Source organism: Humulus lupulus, chromosome 3 (genome assembly GCF_963169125.1).
Source record: "Humulus lupulus chromosome 3, drHumLupu1.1, whole genome shotgun sequence".
NCBI classification, from domain to species: Eukaryota; Viridiplantae; Streptophyta; class Magnoliopsida; order Rosales; family Cannabaceae; genus Humulus; species Humulus lupulus.
In genome coordinates, this window is record NC_084795.1 from 132,779,381 (window position 1) to 132,799,111 (window position 19,731).

Genomic DNA, 19,731 nt, shown 5'->3' on the forward strand with positions numbered 1-19,731 from the left:
ACTAAGAGGGTTGGCAGTGGTCAGGTCGTCTCTGCCAAAGTAGTTGGAACAACCCATTTGGAATTTGATAAAAATAATTTTCTTGTTTTGGACAATGTTTATTTTATTCATAGATTTACTAGGAACTTAATTACAGTTTCTATAATGCATGAACAAGGTTTTGATATTTCTTTCAATAATAATTTGATTGTTATCTCAAGATCTGGTATTGAAATATATCATGCAAAATTCAATGATGGGCTATATAAACTTTAAGGCAAATGAGTGATCTATATACAACTCTGAAATGTTTAAAGTTGCAAACCTAAGATCTATTAAACGTCTAAAAATAGATTTTGACAATGAAACATAGCTATGGCATTTGAAATTGGGGCATATTGGTTTAGATAGAATTAACAGACTAGCAGAGGAGGGACCTTTAAGAGAATCATAACTGTTTGTTCTCTTCTAGTCTGTGAATCTAGTCTAGAAGGAAAGATGACCAAAAGACTTTTCTCTACAAAAGGTTCAAGAGCCATAACACCACCCAACTTGTACACACTGATGTGTGTGGACCACTTAATGTGCAAGCTAGAGGAGGGTATGAATATTTCGTCACCTTCATTGACGATTATTCAAGATATGGTTACCTATATTTGATGGAAAAGAAATATGAAACTTTTTGAAAGTTTAAGGAATTCCAAGCTGAAGTTGAAAATCAATTAGGTAAATCACTGAAAGTTCTTCGATCTGATTGAGGAGGAGAGTACATGGATTATGAATTTGAGGACCACTTACGTGAGCATGGAATTCAATCCTAAATCACTACACTAGGAATGCCACAGTAGAATGGTGTTTCTGAAAGAAGGAACAAGAAGTTATTAGACAAGCTTAGATCAATGATGAGTTACTCATCATTGCCACTGTCATTCTGGGGCTATGCTATTCAATGTGAAATGTACACATTGAATTTCATTCCTTCAAAGTCTATCAAGAAGACACCATTAGAATTATGGAATGGTATCAAACATAATTTACACCATTTTCGTATTTGGGGGTGTCCAGCACAGGTGCTGAAAGGAAAGACTAGAAAGCTGGAATCTCACACTGAATTGTGCATGTTCGTGCATCTCCTCTAGTAAGGTTGTACTAGAGGAGATAGTCTTAGATCAAGTAATAAGATCACCAAATATTTGCAATGAACAACGAAAAGAGGAAACCACAAGTTCTATTCATAACGATAGAGAGCTTTGTCGTAGTGGGAGAGTTGTTAGGTAGCCAACTCGCTATGAACATGAAGTTTAGATGCTTGTGTTTGACACAAACAAAGATGATCCATTGACATAAGGAGATGCAATGGAAGATTCTGACAAAGAAAAATGGAAAGATGCCATGAACCTGGAAATGGAATTGATGTATTCCAATTCCGTTTGGAATGTTGAAGATCTTCCTAAAAATGTTAAACCTATTGCTTGCAAATAGATATTCAAGAAGAAAAGCGGAGCGGGTGGGAAGGTGGAAACTTTCAAAGCTAGGCTTGTAGCCAAGGGTTACACTCTGAGAGAAGGGGTAGACTATTGATAACTCTAGGAATTAGAGATATTTTTATGCATTTAAACTTAAATTTTTATCAAGAAAGAGTGGTTTAGGGTGTTTTGTAGTGTCTTTTATTTTAGTTTTGTCAAATATTAAATATAATAAGATAGTATAAAATATTAGTATAATGTTGGGAAAATATATCATAAATTGTGGAATTTTATCTTGGCAGGTGGTGGATAGAGTTTTGAATTTGTTGAAAGAAATTGAAGTTTGAAATGGATTCAGGAGGAGGGAATGCTGCAGTATTGCAGTAGCATCGCGCCTGCCCAGTCAGCTGCTTCAAGGGCCCACGTGGGAAAGTAATTGGACAACTTAGTTTTTTTTTTATTTATGTAATTTGGGCTGAGCAATGATTAAAAGGGTTTTGGGCTATTAAAAGCTTGTGGACCCTTTGGGCTTTAAAAGAAAGAAGAAAAGGAAAAAAAAGGCCCACATGGGGAAGAAAGGGATAGGAAACCTATTATCATCATCTTTTTCCCTAATTGAAAAAGACTACAACCAGAGAGCAAAAAGGAGGAGGGCAGCAGCCTGGTTTGAGGAGGAATATAGATACATATATATTTTGGAGAGCTTGAAAGGGAGAAGAAGACAAGACAAAAAAAGGAAGGACCTAGAAGAAAAAGACAACTTGGAGACTTCCTCCCATTGCCTTGCCTCTCTCTCTCTACTCTTAGTAGTTTAATTTTTCTTGCTAAGTTTCTGAATATGAACTCCATTTATTGGGTTGTTTTTGAGTTTGTAACTATATGCTAAACTATAATTAGCTAGGATAATTTGAACCTTAATATGTGACTTGTGATATTTTGAGTTTGATGACAATGCAACTTAGGTTTATTCATTCAAATATTTCTCATGATTAATACTTGCTAATGATTGATCGCCTTTAGTAAGAAGTTGGGTTAATGTTCAAATCTGAAAAGTTTTGAATTAATTGACACACTATTTGAATGGTGCATGCTTGAATTCATTGATTTCGATATTGTAGTGATATAGACATATATTATTACCATGCATAGTTTTATGGAATTGATGCTTGAATTAAATCTTTGAAATTGAATTATCATAGACATATGTGATTTAATTAAAAGATTAGAATCATAGTTCTTTGACGAAAGCCTATGAAAATTAATTAAAATTCTGGACTACTAGACCGCCAGTTGCTGCAGCATCAATCCAGCATCACTGTCAGAGTTGCATATTAGGGGGATAATTATTCTAATTGCCATTATACCATTTGTTACTCCTTGAATCATTTTTCCTGAGTCGTTTATTTTATTTTTTCATTTAATTAGTATTTAATTACTTAGTTCTTACACCACAATCTCTTTAATTAATTTTAGTGTTTTTAAATCATTTTGTTAGAACTTAGTTTCACAATAAAAAAAACTAAAAAAAATAGTCCTTGTGGAGACGATATCTGGTACTTGCTACTGTATTACTTATTTTTGACAGTGTACACTTACACTTGGCTTAACTTTACGCAACAATTATGAAGAAACTTTTTCTCCCATAGCCATGCTTAAATCCATGTTCATATTATGTCCATAGCTGCTTGCATGGATTATGAGATATGGCAAATGGATGTTAAGACAACTTTTCTGAATGGCTATCTTGATGAAACCATTTATATGTCTCAACCAGAAGGGTTCATAGGAAAATGTCAAGAGCAAAAATTTTGCAAGCTTCTTAGGTCCATTTATGGACTCAAACAAGCTTCATGATCTTGGAATATGAGATTTGATGACACAACCAAAACGTATGGTTTTGAACAAAATGTTGATAAGCCTTGTGTCTACAAACAAATCAAAGATATCATCGTGGTATTCATGGTTCTTTACGTTGATGACATCCTACTGATTGGTAATGATGTGGGAACATTGACAAAAGTAAAGAAATGGCTAGCCAAGAAATTCCAAATGAAATATTTGGGAGATGCAAACTATGTTCTAGGGATAAAGATCCATCGGGGTCGTCAGAACAAATTTTTGGCTCTGTCTCAAGCTACTTATATAAATAAGGTACTGACGAGATTCATTATGAAAAATTCCAAGAAGGGTGATATGCCAAGAAGGGTAATGGAATTATCATTTCTAAAGAGTAGTGTCCTAAAACACCTCAAGTAGAAGAGGATATGAAACAGTATCCCTATGCCTCTGCAGTAGGCAGTCTAATGTACGCCATGCTGTGTACATGACCTGGATTTTTTATGCAATAGGGATAGTCAGTCGTTATCAATCCAATCCTGGATTGAGTCATTGAATTGCAGTAAAGAATATTCTCAAGTATATTCGAAAAACTAGAGAATATATTATTGTATACTCATGTGGTGGCCTGAACCCCACTGGATACACTGATTATGATTTTTAATCAGATAGAGATAGTCGGATCTCAACTTCTGGATCAATGCTCACACTTGGTGGAGGAGTTGTGGTTTGGCATAGTATTAAACATACTAGTATCCCAGATTCTACCATGGAAGTTGAGCACATAGCGGCTTGTGAAGCAGCTAAGGAGATTGTGTGGCTAAAGAAGTTCTATTTTGATCCAGAAATTATTCCAGATATGAATAAGCCACTTGTCCTATACTGTGACAACAGTGGGACAGTAGCTAAATCGAAGGAACCGAGGAGTCACAAGAGGGGAAAGCATATTGAAAGGAAATACCACTTGATCAGAGATATTGTTCATATAGGATATGTAGCCGTTATGAAGATAGCTTCAGAACATAACATTGCCGATCCTTGTACTAAGAATTTGTCCACTAAGTCTTTTAAAGATCAATATAGCAATATGGGTTTGAGGGAGATGCCTCATCTTCTTTAGGGCAAGTGGGAGATTGTTTGGGTTAGTGCCCTTTAGAGCATATGTTTTAAACAATGTTTTATGAAATAAATAATTGAAATGAATTTTTGCATATATTGTTTGTTTATTATTATTTTTAGAATAATATTATATGAATATAAAAAAAATTCTCAAATTCGTTATTGTGACTACAATCTTGTATTGGTACGAGATGATTAAGATTGCAAGGAACAAATTTAAACAATTCGCAATAAAACGAAGTTATATGGAATCTTTGAATTAAATATTGTAAGTACATTTCATTAGTGTTATGAATACATGTAATCTAGATCCGGATTACTGATGTAGTAGGACATCTTAGTGGAGGTACTTTGTATAAAGTGGTTATACATGAACGTGACCCGATATGTTATTAATACTTAATAATATCGTTTACTTTATAAGTATTAACTAAACATATTAATAAGACGATCACATACAAATTGATCTTAATCTTGAAGTTATTATGAACTCATGTATATGTCATATGAGTTCTTTGATTAACTCGTTATGGTTTGTCAGAATGATCATGCTCAAAACTTTTGTTTTTGGAACTCATTGATGTAAATGGCTGGGGACATAATATACAGATATGGAATGTATACATTTCCAAGAGAAATTGAATAACATTTCTCTTGAGGGTTGACTTTTGGAACTGAAAAGTTATTGAGCTCAAATTCATAAATCAATTTATGAATTAACCTTCACTAGTAAAGTTAATGGCACTAAGGGAAACAAGATATAATTAAAGAGGTTAAACGATGATTAATTCATACTTTAATTATGAACCATTAATAGAGGATTAAATTGTGTGTAGTTATTAAATCGATGGACACTTTTTATATAGTTAAAAGTACTCAATAAATAAATGTCTATAATTAAAAGAATGGGTCTTGGATATTTCTTTGATTTATTTAATTATTTAATAGTTAATTTATAATTTGAATTTTCAATTTTAAAATTTAATTAATTCTTTTATAAATCTATCAGATGGAATTGTTTCATAAGACTTTTGACGGAGAGAAAAAGTATATCGTATTATTTTTCTCTATCCCTAAAAATTATCTTTGACCTAATAATCCAAGATCTTATGTGTTGAGAATATCTTGTGAATCAGAAATATTTTCCTACTATTACTTTACACGCCCACACACGTCTTGTGGTGTAGATATAAATCTTCAAAGATCTTGGTCTGGGTAATTTAACGAACTACTTTGGATTGGATGGTCGTTGGAGATACAAAAAGATAGCGATGATTCTTGATAGTTCTTCAACTGGTAAATCGTCATCTTTTTATTTCTCTATGATTAATATTTTCATGTTAATTGATCCGATTATTTAAAGTTTGTTTAAATATTTTTTTAAAATCTTTGGGCCCAACACCCTGTGCTTTCCACTACGCACATGGTAAACAAGTTACCAACACTTGTTCCCTCCTCGGGATTGATTACTGTTACCTTTTTTCCCGCTCCCCTGGTTGTTACTCTGGATAGTTGGTTGAGTTTGGGCAATTGGTGCAGCACTAAAGCTGGCTTGGGGGCGAAAAAGATGTACTGAGAGTGGGGAACTCCAAAACTGGTGGTTGGCATCTAGCTACATTGAGGATTGACAAAGTTCCCCAAGTTGGGAGTCGAGGATTCGGACGTGGCGCTCGACCCTCCAAGTAACTCTAATAGTGCATCTTCCAAGTTAACAAATGTGTGAGCTCCTATGGTAAAATCTTCCAACCGATGACAACCCTTTCTTTGTAAATCTTCCTAAAGAGGTGTTCGAGGGAGGATTCCAGCTTGTAAGGCCATCAATTGATGCATTTCTTCTACTCACTTTGTACGAGCGACTTCTGGATGGAGGTTGTTGATGTATTGCTTCAGAGATTCACCCGGTCTTTGCTTTATGTTAGCAAGTGCATTGACCTCAAAGTTGACCTTATTCGCAGCCATGAATTGCCTTCTAAACTCCGAGGATAGCTGGGACCATGACTGTATAGTTCCTGGCTTATACTTCTTAAACCACACACTTGCTGCCTCGGTGAGGGTCAACGGGAAACATGTGCAGTGCGCATCCTCGGAAACCTTATGTACCAACATTTGTCTATTGAACCTTGCCAAATGGTCGGTAGGGTCTGTGGTCCCATCGTAGGAGTCCATCACGAGCATTCTAAATCTGAAAGGCATAGGCGCTTCGACTAGATTGCGAGCCCAGGGCTCGCCTCTTTCTTCGTCGAAGTCCGAGTCCCATCCTTGATGTTTCAGGAGCTTATCCATTTGTTGTCACATTCTTAGCAGTTCAACTACAAGTCGATTATCCGCTAGGTTCTCGAGCCACTCGGGCTGATGAGCCCATCTTCGGGAGGCTGTTTCGTAGGTCGAGCTGCTCTGGCCTACCACCTAGGTCATTGCTGGGTGCGGCTCTACCCCTATGAGCGTTCAAACCCTTTTGCAGGTCGGGCTTCCCTCATCCATTTGGACGAGGCGCCCAAGCGCCTCTTTGACGAATGTTCAACCCTTCTCGGAGGGCGAGATTTTTGGGAGGTGCGTACTGTTCTTCTTCATCTAAGTTATCATCACAGAAAAAATCATTATTGACTGAAATACTGATTTTTGGATGGCACGGAGGAGCTCGACCATTTTGACAAGCGCCTAGACCTCGGCATTCCTGAGGCAACTGAAGGCCATGCGGGGGAGGTCTGCAAGTCTCTTGTTGCATGCTTACTGTCCTTTGGGCCCTTTTCTGAGGCCTTGGCTGTGGCTGAGGGTTTTTGGGCTCCTAGATTGGTGGTTGGACGCCTCCCTAAGCCATCTGAGCACCGTAAATTATTCAAAATTTCTTGAAAACTTGCAAGAGGTTCTTTATAACTACAATGAACAACACCATGAAAAAAAAATTGGGATATAAACATCCCTACATGCCCATTTAAGGGTGTGTTGTACTGGTAGGATAAAAAACACTACCATGTCGTAGACATTCCCTTTAATAATTATAGTAATATAAATTCAAATGTTATAAATTATCATTATATTATAATTATATATAAAACATAGCCTTATTTTTTATTAAAATTTTATCATTTATATTTAAAAATAAAACATGTTATATTTTTTTTATTATTACTTAATCTAACTTATATAAATTTATATTCATATTAAATAACAACAAACATCATAAATATATTATATATAGGTGTCGTACTCTTGTGTGTACAAATAGTATGAATGTGTAATTACATAAGAAAATAGAATAACACATTTCTCTTCTATCAAGAATAAACAAGTTTTTTCTCAAATTATTGATGTACGCTTTGAATAATATCATGAATGATTTGTATCTTGAATAGGGTAGTTTGTGATAAAAAAATGTTATCATATTATTTATTTATTTTTAAATAAAAGCTATAGGCAATGTTTTGGTTTAATTTTTCTTTTAATATATTTAATTTATTCTTTTTATATATAATATTGTTTGTTTATTGAAAATTTATATGGCAATCATAAAAGCATAATAAATATTTTAAATAAAACTAAACAAACGTGCATTGCACGTTACATAGGGATGGCAATATAACTGTTACACCCAGATTTCGAGCCATAAGAATTGATATCTCGAAAGCGGGATTCGCAATGAATGGACTCATAATGTCTGGATCATGTCCGCAGCCGAGGCATCGAGCCTGCAAAGCAGAGACGACTTCGAAGATGGTAGCCTCGAGATCCTCACAAGCTCGAAAGATAGATATCGAGGTGCATCTGTTCTCTTTTGTGCCTTCAGATCAGGGGCCCCGAGCCCGACACAAGTATGAGCTCGAAGTCACATGATCTCGGGAAGATACTATAGCTCGAAAGTCAATAAGAGACCTGGGTGAATAGGGCATTGGCGATATAAGATAATAATTTTGAATATCTTAATGAATCATCAATAAGAGACGCGGTCTACATTGATTGCTATAAATCCCCTATAATCAAGGGATATTAATTGTTCAGTTATACGCCCCCTGATCTTCAGGGGACGTTTCCTTGTATATAAGATTGCAGGCTTTTAATGCCATTAAATTTATTTGCATATACAGAATAACTTCCTGAAATATGTGGGATAGTATTCTGAAATCTTCTCTATAAATAGAGAGGTCATGCACCATTGTAGAGGGGGGAATGTTGGTGATCTTGAGAGAAACTTTGGAGAATTCATTCTTAAAGAATCTCCAGAAATCATCTTAAGTTTAATAACAAAGACTCGTGGACTAGGCAGAGTTAACTGCTGAACCACGTAAAAAATCCCATTTGTGTAATCAGTTTATTTTCATTAGCCATAACCGATTATTGTTTTCGTGCTCTTATTTCACTATTGACGAAAAACGGCGTCAACAATAACTCATGGTTATGGGTACCCATGGTTATTCGATCCGAATGGGGCGGAGAAAAACCATTCAAGCAAGAAAAATGACGAGAGAGGGGAATAACCACCGTGCATATATAAGGGTATGGTGCGAGTACGGTATTAGAATAATCCGCCCCATTCCCGCCCCAATATATATAATAATTTGTACTTATATATTATTAACTATATAATATACCTATAGAAATATTAAAAAAAAAACTAAAAGAAATTTTCTATATTTTACTAAAAAATTTGAATATATAATATTTTAAGATTATTATATTTTAATTACTAAAAGAAATATATGATTATTAGATTTTAAGTTTGATACTATTTAAGATGTTATTTTATTTTTCGTATCTAAATTATAAAAATATAAAATTAAATTGATGGTCATTTTATTTAATCAATAAGTTTTTCTTTTCTTTTCATTTTACTATTATTAATGGGTACTGGTAACCATGATTATTCCCCATTATTTATTGGTTAATATTCGCACTGTCCCCGATGGTTAATGGGGTGGGTATAGTTATATAATTAACCTATGAGAATGTGAATGGTAATTGAAAAACCATCCCGGTCCGCACCATTTCCATTCATAACATTACTTGTATCTAATATATATATATATATTTACTAGATAGAAGCAACGTGCAATGCACGTTTGATTAGTTTTAAAGTTGTAAACATTGACTATAATTTTATTAAAAACTGGTTTACTTTTTAAAAAATATATATATTTAGAATGAATTATAGTTCTATAGTATATATAAATATTTATATCAATAATCTCTACATATATTACATCTAAACACAACATTGATATGGATATATATATTTACATGGCTACATGACATATATATAAATTACAATAATATTTATAAAAGAAATTAATAATAGAAATAAAATAAGAATAGAAAAAGTCACAGTGTAGATAGTAGTATGCATGCATCAATCATTTTTAGTTTCTAATGTATCTCACAATATCCTTCGGTAAATTTGATGAAGAAAAGAGCTCCAATCACTTGATAAAAAACAAATTATCATACAAATTTATAAGATAAAAAAAATGATATGTATGCCTTTATTATTTTTTTAAAATATGATTTAATTATTTAAATTATCATAAAATATCTTTAAAATATTATGTTTTAATTAATTTATTTATTTATTTTTGTTTAAGTTTATGTTTGTTCTAGTTTTTGAATTTGGTAGTGAATACAAAATGTTTACCGAGTTTTTCGGAAACGAATAACTAACAGAATAATAAAAAGATAAGAACTGTAGAAATGCTGAAATGTAACTAAACAAACAGTGTTTTTACGTGGTTCAGGCGTTAACAAGCCCTAGTCCACGAGTCGATGTTATTATACTTGGGAAAGGTTACAGTAAGATGGCTGGTGCACAAGAACTTCACACACTCACAGTGTTTCTCTCGGGTTCTCTTGAAGAAGATGAAGCTAGAGAGATTTTAGTAGAGTTTTTGCTATATGATTTGTTCGTCCCTCTTCTTGTAAAATGAAGGGGTCTTTATAGCTAGGGTTTTGGATTAGGGTTTTTCTCTACGTACATGAGTCTTAATTACACCAGCCATAAATAGGGATACAATTACTGTAGTAGCATGGCTACAAGACTCTATGTGGGTATATTTACGTGAAAGTATGGGGAACACACAAAGTCAGCCGTCTTTTCCAAGTTGTCAGCGGAACAGTAGGCGAAAAGGTACCCTTAGGCGTGCTGGGATGTGTGCGGCTTTGACCTGACGGGCGTGTCAGGCGGGATCCTGTGTCAGGCGGATATCATTCCAAATATGCCTCCTCCAGGACTCGACCGTTTGGCTTTGTTCCGTGCGAGGCACGGAACTGCTTCCGCGGAGACCACTCGAAGAGCTTCTCCTGGAAGGAGCTTCCCCGAAGGATACCCCTTCGGGAGTCCGGGAGAGTTGACGAGTTTCCGTATTGTGTTTGCTTGGAAGAGTAATCCGGACACTAAACGGGAGAGGCGAAGCCTTTCTGTTCATCCGCGAGCTCTGGTCACCTACCGTGAAAGACATCGATAATTCTGCTTCCCCGAGGTCATCAATCTAAACGCTATCCGGAAATCTGGATAACATTTACCCCCCAAGGTCACGGAGCTTTGAGAGATCCGGGAGCTTGTACAATCGGTTTCTTAGACTAGGCGAGGGGGCACCTTCTGTGTTCCCGGAAGGGTTCCTTTTTCCCGCCTGAGTGTTAGTATGAAAAAGAAAGGGAATTTCTTTTGTTTGAGATCAAGTACTCAAGTGCGGCAAGGACCACGTGTCATTCTGGGAATGGTTCTGCGACCAAGACGTGTGCGTGAGGCGACTGGTTGAGTATGCGTGCGTCAGTCATCTGACTAATGACTTGACGGTTTTTAATGGTACTCAGGGCCCGAGGTGGTGTAATGATGGGAAATAAATACTTTATTCCCATCCGAGGAGTCATAAATAGGATCGTCGCTTCCTCTCCAGCCGTTGGATCTGATGCACACGGAATGGGAAGATCGGGACCGTCCACTTGAGGAATTCGAAATGGCTTCTTCCCTGCTATAAAAACGAGGGAAAGGACCTTTCTTCCTCTTTACGCTTTCAGATTCTCCATCTTTAGGATTTTCAGATTTCCAAACCTTCGAACTCTCAGGCTTCCCAGCTTACGTTCCCCCGAACTTGCCATTTCTTTTGGTAAGTATCTGGAAACTTTTCTTTTTGATTTGGCAGTGGGTTTATTCCCCGAAGTTCCTGGTTTGAATCGCCGTTCGTCTTTGCAACTTTTACTTCTCGCGATCGTGCTGTGCAGTGATCCAGTTACTCCTTCAACCTCCAACTACCCGAATATCAGTAAGTATTTCTACTTTGCTCTTTCTTCCCAGACCTTAGGTTGTTGGTAGTTGTTAGAGTAGAGGTTTCTGCCATTATTGCTTATGTGCATGCGTGAATAGGGCTTTGGTAGGCATGTGATTGATTGTGAGTCGATAAGTAGCCTTTTCTGCATGCTTTGGCGATTTGCGTTTGGAAAGTCGTCCCTTGTTTTGCTGTTTTAGGGCATAAGCATGAACGCCTTTAGGGTGTCTTTCTCTGGAAAAACACTTCTTTTGGTGGGCTTAGGCTCGGGGTCTGAGTCTGGTTCCTTGCTGCCCTTCGGGTGGCATGGTGCCAATCCCTCGGTAAGCTCGGTGGGAGCCTCTCCAAGCAGTTTTCGGGGAGGGTCTCCCCGACGCCTTTGATACCACTAGGGTATGACAAGGGTGCTGACTGCTTAGAGTGTTTTCTTCTTTCTTTTCCTTTGTCCAGTGACGAACATCTCAAAGGAACAACTCCTTGCTGTGGGGGAGGCTGATTCTGCTCAAGAGAAGGGCTCTCCTGTCGCTGGTGGAAAGGGGAAAGGAAAGGCGAAAGTGGTCGCGGCTAGCCCACCAACCTCCAATAGTTCCATCTGGGAGATGGACCAAAAGCCGAACCTTTTCAGGAATTATGGCATGCTGGAGCTGTATTCCTCTGAGGCAGGCCTGAAGAACATCCCAGGTCTGATGTGGCACCGTCTGTCGGTGCTGGGCGAGTCAGCTAGCCAGAGTCACGAGGGTTTTGGTGCCTGGAGCTGGGCACACATAGTGTGTGGGGCGCACTTGCCCCTAAGGAGTTACTTCGCCAATTTCTGTGTGAAGGCGGGGATTGCCCCCTTCCAGTTGATTCCTCCCAGCTACAAGCTCCTAGCGGGGTGGTTCATCTTTTGCAAGTCCCGGAGACTAGAAGCTCCTACCCCGGAGGAGGTGCTGTACTTTTACGAGTTGAAGTCTCAGCCTATGAGGGGTCATTCAGACAAGGTGGGGTTTTACAGGCTAGAAAGGCACCCGGACGTGATGTGCCCCACTTGTCATACCGCGAGGGTTCCAGACCTCCGGGAATACTGGTTCCTGACGACTGGCTTCCCACTGAAGAGGGTGCCAGCCCTATCTTTGGACTTCAAAATCCCTGGTAAGCGCTCCTTCCTCTCCTTTTCTACTTTGTTTCTTTGCGCTTGATTTGCCTTTTGGGAGGATCTCTAACGCTTGTATTTGATTTTCGCAGAAGTCGTTCCGCGGACACCTCGCTGCGCGGAGATGATAAGGAGGTCCAAGTTCTACGAAGGGCTTTCTGAGGAAGAGTTGAAAGTGGAGGGACTTGTGACCTCCGAATCGTTGAGGGAGTATGGGCTACTTGCCTCCTTCCAAAACATCGAGCCAGTGAGTGGCAGGGGGCAAACTCAGGTGTCAGCTGATATCTGGGAGCAGATTGCCCTGGAGCTGTCTAAGGTGATCACCCAAGCAGCTCGGGACGAAAATACTCTATCTCCTAGTTGGGCGGAGAGGTTCCCCGACCCCCAGCCGGAGGAAGAGGAGATCGAGGCTCGCCACGCCGCGGCTTACCCTAACGAAGGGGCTCCGGGGGCTAGTACCTCCGGGAGAGGTAAGACTAGTTTTCGATTGATCCACACCCCCAGCCTGTCTGAGGTTTCCCGGACCTCTCAGATGGGGTTTGATCCCCGTTTCCTTAGGCTAGATCCGCGTAGGATACCTTTCGACAGGTATTGCGATAGGGTAGATGAGCTCCTCTGGTGTCTGAGTGACGGTAGTCTGCCAGAAGGTGTCATCATGGTTGACCCTTCTTCTCTCAGCATGTCATTCCCGGACTTCAAGGAGTACGGGAGCTTCCTGGAGCAGGAAGCGATGTTTTGTTTTGCTCGGGGAAGGCCATCCACGTTTCTCGTGCATGGTCGTCCCTTTCAAACTTTTCTTTTTCTTGTTTCTTGTTCCCTGCTGGCGGGCTTGCTTGTGCTTTTATGTTGTTGATTGTCTTGTCTTCCGCTTATCTTCTTTCTCATTGCTTGTTGGTTCGTTAACCTTGCTTTGTACGTTTCTTGCAGAGTATCCCGAAGCCAAGATGTTGGGGAGGGTTACTTTACTTATTAAGAAGGCTGCCACCAGCCAAGACCCGTCCACGGGGAAAGGACGGAAGACCAAGGCTGGTAGAGGAGGTAAAGCTGCCTCCCCCAAGAAGACAAGTGGCGAGGCGCAAGCGTCTGCGAGGGTAGAGAAGTCCCCTGCTGACGGGCCTTTCGAGACTATGATGGTCTCGAGTAGCAGCAGCGACGGGGAAGGGCTTGTGTTCCCCGTGAGGACAACTGGGGTTAGCAAGCGTCCCGGAGAAGATGCTGAGGGCGCTAAGAACAAACGCCTTAGACACTCTTCTCCCGGTCGAAGGCAACAACAACAGCAACGACAGCAACCACAACTACAACAACAGCAGCAACAGGAACAAGAGAGACAATCTCCAACGCCGCAGCAGCAGCAACAACAACATCCAAACCAGCAGCAGCAACAAGGGCAATTACTTCTGCTGCCGCAGCAGCAAAAGCAATAGACCGGGGCCTTAATACCCCGTCTGCCTCCTCCTCCAGCCCAAAGGGGGTCCACCCTTCCGGGGTCTCCTTCTTCTCAGACAACCAATCTTCCCCTGCCTGGCCTGAAGTTCCACTTTTCGCGGAAGCCAACCAGTTTCCCCGCTGCTCTCCTGGAGGGTGTAAGACGGGCCGATAGTTTTTTGAAGAGGCAGTTAGAGGCGGAGAAGGCTGTTACTCAGGGAAGGGCAGATAACTTGTCTGCCGTGAAGAGAGCTGAGCTGGCCGAGGGGGTGAGATCTCTTCACCCGGCCGGAGCGGTTCTGGATGGTCCAGCCTTGGAGAAGAGGCTGGTGCCTAGGCTCGGACGTGCATTGGCGCCGTTCGGAGCTGAGATGATGGAGGACATGGCCTTGAGCTTATGCGAGCTCAATTCTGAGAAATGGGCCATCAGTAGCAGCAAGGATCCGCTGTTGCTGACACACGCTGTGAAGCAGCAACTGTCCGGGGTAAGCCGTCAGTTGTTATTTTTTGGGATCACCTGTCTTTTGGTCCGGCTTTAGCTCATTTTGTTGTCTTTCCTTGCAGGCCTCTATGATCGCGGAACGCTCGTTCCGGGAGGTTGGTGCAGCTCTGGTTCAGCTGGAGGAGAGCCAACTGGCTCGCCAGGCCTTGGAGGCGGAGAAACAGAAACTGACCCAACAGGCCTTGGGGGCTTCGGAGAAGATTGATCAGGCCCGGCGCACGGCTAAAGAAGAGGCGGAGAAGAAATATCTTGCCAAATATCAAGAGTACCGGGCCAAGGCAGAGAATGAGTTTAGACAGCGGTCGGATGGGATGAAGGCCGAAAACTCCAAGCTCCGGGAAGAGCTGTCCCAAGCCAAGGTGGAGAAGGATACCCTGGAAGCCCGCTTGCAATCCAAAAACGATCTCCTCCTTAAGCGGCAAGAGGAATATTCCACTCTTCAGAGTAAGCTGCACGAGGAGGAGCAACTCCATAAGAGGAGCAGGGATCTCGTGTCTATGCTGCAGTTGGGGCTCGCCGAGAAGGATAAAGAGATCGGGGCCTTGCAATTTACTGCCAGGGGGCATGTGACCGAGAAGCAATCCGTGCTAAACCAAAATAGGGAGCAGCGCAAGGAGATTGATTCTCTTAAGGGGGAGTGGGATGCCTCCAAGGCCGAAATGGAAAAATTGAGGGCCCAACTAACTGTCGCAGAAGCACAGCTGGCAACCTCCGAGGCGGAGCGCTTGAAGGAGAAGGAGGATGCTGAGGTGATACTGAACAGGACGATTAATATATCGCATGTGGTCCTCATGCATCAACTCTGGAAAGTGAACCCGGAGGTATTAGGCTATCTGGGAGATGATGCCGAAGCCATGAGGGAGAAGCTACTCGTGTGGGATCAGGGCCCAGAGGCGTACGTCCAAACTTACAACATTGACGAACGTGCTGAAGCTCCTGAGGCGGGAGATCCCGGAGAGGCGGGGACCTCTGAACCTTCTCATGACCAAGTTCCTCCTTCCAATGAGCCGACTCCGCCAGCCTCAGTTGAAACCGATGCCCCCGAAGCTGCGGTCGTGGAAGCTGTAGTTACCCCTAATGCTTGAAGGGGTTTTATCTTTAATTATTTTTCATTTTGAGTTTTTCATTGCGGACATTTTTGCCATAATCATAGCATTCTCCTTTCTTTTCTGCCGAGTTCTTTATTTATCTTTGCGCTTAGGGTAGACATTTATACGGTAGAAACTGTTGTAGGGGCGTATGGGGTTTTGGTTCCAACGGCCAAAACCTATGCACTTCCCACTTGAAGCTTTAACGGATGATGTCTTTTCCCATGTAGTTTCTAGGTTACGAAGGTTTCCTGGTTCCAACGGCCAGGCTCCTTTCACCGTATTTTAGCTTTCCTGAGGCAAATAGCCAATCCCGGGACTTGTAGTTATACTGTTCGCTGGGATTGCTAAGGTGAGTCGTTCCATTGTTTGGAACGGGAGTTCTTTTGGTGAGCGTCGCTAGACTTAAGGTTAGATCTTTGCGAAGCAAAACTAACTGTTGTTGCGAACATCATGGTGGCTGACTTCAGGGACCTGGCATGGAGCCCTGCGAGGCAAGGCTTATTGCTGTCGGGGAAATTGCCACGCCCACCAGGTGTGATCCTGGAGCAGGGGCTTTGCGAAGCAAAGCCGGCTGTGAGTGGGGGGATCGAGCATGTCTGCTTCTGGAGCTGAAACTTGCAATGGCCATGGAGCTTGCCATGCATTATTTTGTGAGATCCGGAGTTGGAGCCTGCGAAGCAAGGCTTACAACGGTCGTGGATCTTGCCATCTTTCGCCTCGCTGGACCCGGAGCTGGAGCTTGCGATGCAAAGCTTTACAGTGATCACGGGTCTAGCCATCTTTCGCCTTGCGGGACCCGGGGCTGGAACTTGTGAAGCAAAGCTCTACAGCGCTCGCACATCTTGCCATCTTTCGCCTTGCGGGACCCGGAGCTGGAGCTTGCGAAGCAAAGCTCTACAGCGCTCGCGGATCTTGCCAACTTTCGCCTTGCGGGACCCGGAGCTGGAGCTTGCGAAGCAAAGCTCTACAGCGCTCGCGGATCTTGCCATCTTTCGCCTTGCGGGATCCGGAGCTGGAGCTTGCGAAGCAAAGCTCTACAGCGATCGCGGAGAATTCTGCAAAGGACTTGTCAGGGAGTTGGGGGTGTTTTGGCGTAGCTCTATGAACGTGCCTCAACCCCCAGTCCCGTCCATCGCTGGGCTACACAGGAGATAATTCTCATGATACATAATGGCAGGCATTTCCATGGCAATTTTCACATAAGCACATAATGCACATATGACACGTAATGCAAGCATGTTCATGGCAACAAATAAACCTAAGCTTAACAATTTAAACATTTCAAACAATTTAAAAATTTCAAACACAATGCTAGCACATAAGTGGTGTTCTGTGTACGTTTTGTTCAAGGGGCGTATGGCTATGCCTTAGCCATGTATACCCCCCAAGTGAGCGTGGGGACCGGACGTCTCCGGACCGCGTGGTCACTTGTTAAAACGCAGCTTTGAACACAGGGATAAAAAGTGCAGTAAAAGCGGAGTGAATCCCTCCGTGTTTCATTAAATTAGCCTGTTAGGCGTGAGTTTTACAACAGGGAGGATTATTTCCACATTTTTCACTTTTGCTATTTTCACCAAGGACTTCCGACTGGATGGTCCGGGGCCTACTGGTAGTAACGGCGGAGGTGCTCCGCGTTCCAGGCGCGCGGGACTTTAGATCCGTCGAGTCTCTTTAAGTGATACGTCCCATGGCCCACTTTTTCTTGGACTTCGTAGGGGCCTTCCCAGTTGGGTCCGAGGACTCCTACTCCCGGATCCTGCGTAGCAGGAAATACTCTCCGTAGGACAAGATCCCCAACTTCGAATGTACGGCTCTGGACTCTCATGTTAAAGTGTCGGGCTATCTTGCCTTGGTACATTTTTAGTTGGACCTGCGACTGCTCCTGGAGCTCTTCGATCATGTCCAAGGACTCCTGGAGGAGGGCATGGTTCCGGGTAGGATCGTAGGTGTCTTGCCTGTGAGAGGGGATCATAGCTTCTACTGGGATGACGGCCTCGCAACCGAAGGTCATGGAATAAGGCGTGTGCCCCGTCGAAGTTCTCTCTGTTGTGCGATAGGCCCAAAGTACTCGCGGAAGTTCTTCCGGCCAGTGAGCCTTGCAGGCTTGGAGTTTTTTCTTCAACGTGGTCTTTAATATTTTGTTTACAGCTTCCACTTGCCCATTAGCCTGGGGTCTGGCGACTGCGGAAAAGCTTTTGATAATTCCATGCGAAGCACAGAAGTTCGTGAAGTGTTCACTGTCAAACTGCTTTCCGTTGTCGGACACAATTTTCCGCGGAAGCCCAAAACGACACACTATATTCCTGATGACAAAATCCAGTGCTTTTTTAGATGTGACCGTGTTCATAGGTTCAGCTTCAGCCCATTTGGTGAAGTAGTCTACCGCGACTATGGCGTACTTCACTCCACCCTTTCCAGTTGGGAGGGAACCTACTAGGTCAATGCCCCAAACGGCGAACGGCCAGGGGCTGGTCATTAGGGTAATTTCTGTAGGCGGCGCTCGCGGAACCTTGGCGTACCTCTGGCACTGCTCACACTTCCTGACATAATCCACACAATCCTTCTTCATGGTGGGCCAGAAGTATCCTTGTCGAAGGATCTTTTTGGAGAGGCTCAGCCCGGAGGTATGATCGCCACAGAAGCCTCCGTGAATCTCATGGATGATGGTGCTGACTTCGGTTCCGGGAACACACCTAAGGAAGGGTATGGACAACCCCCTGCGGTAAAGCTTTCCATCCATAACCACGTATCGGGGAGCTTGATATTGGAGCTTCCTTGCGTCAGCTTTATCAGTGGGGAGCTCTCCGGTGGTGAGAAATCTGAGGATGGGTCCTATCCAGGAGTGGGAATGGTCGATGATGGCGTTTATCCTTCGTGTCTCAGTACTGGGAACTTCTAAGTGCCCGATGGGGACTAAGCCATACTGTTCAATCTCCAGGTCCGTCGCAAGCTTGGCCAGCGTGTCCGCGAGTGAGTTCTGGTCCCGGGGGACCTGGCGGATTTGGTAGCCTTTGAAATGCTGCAGTAGATCGCGGGAGAGAGACACGTAGGCAGCCATTCTTTCGCCTTTCGTCTGGTATTCCCCGGATATTTGGTTTACCACAAGTAGGGAGTCGCTGTATACTTCGATTTTTTGGGCTCCGACTTCTCTGGCCAGTCGTAACCCAGCTAACATGGCTTCGTGTTCTGCCTCGTTGTTGGATGCTGGGAACGCGAAACGGATGGCGCTCTGGAGCTGATGCCCTTGGGGAGATATTAGGATGACCCCCGCTCCAGCTCCTTTTTCATTTGAGGCTCCGTCTACATAGACCTTCCAGGTGGGAAGTTCCGGGACAGGATCTTCCGGGAGGTCATTCATTCCCGAGCATTCCACAATAAAGTCCGCGAGAGCTTGACCTTTTATGGAAACACGTGGTTGGTAGTGGACGTCGAACTGGCTCAGTTCCATGGCCCACTTAAGCAATCTGCCAGAAGACTCGGGCTTCTGCAGGACTTGTCGGAGAGGGTGGTTGGTGAGTACTTTGATGGTGTGCGCCTGGAAATATGGCCTCAGCTTCCGTGAAGCGATCAGCAAGCAGAGGGAGAGTTTCTCGATCATCGAATATCTGGACTCGGCGTCCAATAACCTCTTGCTTACGTAATACACAGGGAGCTGGATACGGCCATCTTCCCGGACGAGAGCGGCACTTACTGCGTGCTCAGTCACAGCTAAGTATAAGAACAGCGCCTCTCCTTCGATAGGTTTGGACAGAATGGGAGCTCGGGTTAAATGTTCTTTGAGGTGTTGGAAGGCTACTTCGCATTCGGGGATCCACTCGAACTTCTTGTTTCCTCGCAACACATTGAAGAAGGGGATACACTTGTCAGTGGCCTTGGATACGAAGCAGCTAAGAGCAGCTATCCTTCCGGTAACGCTCTGGACATCCTTATG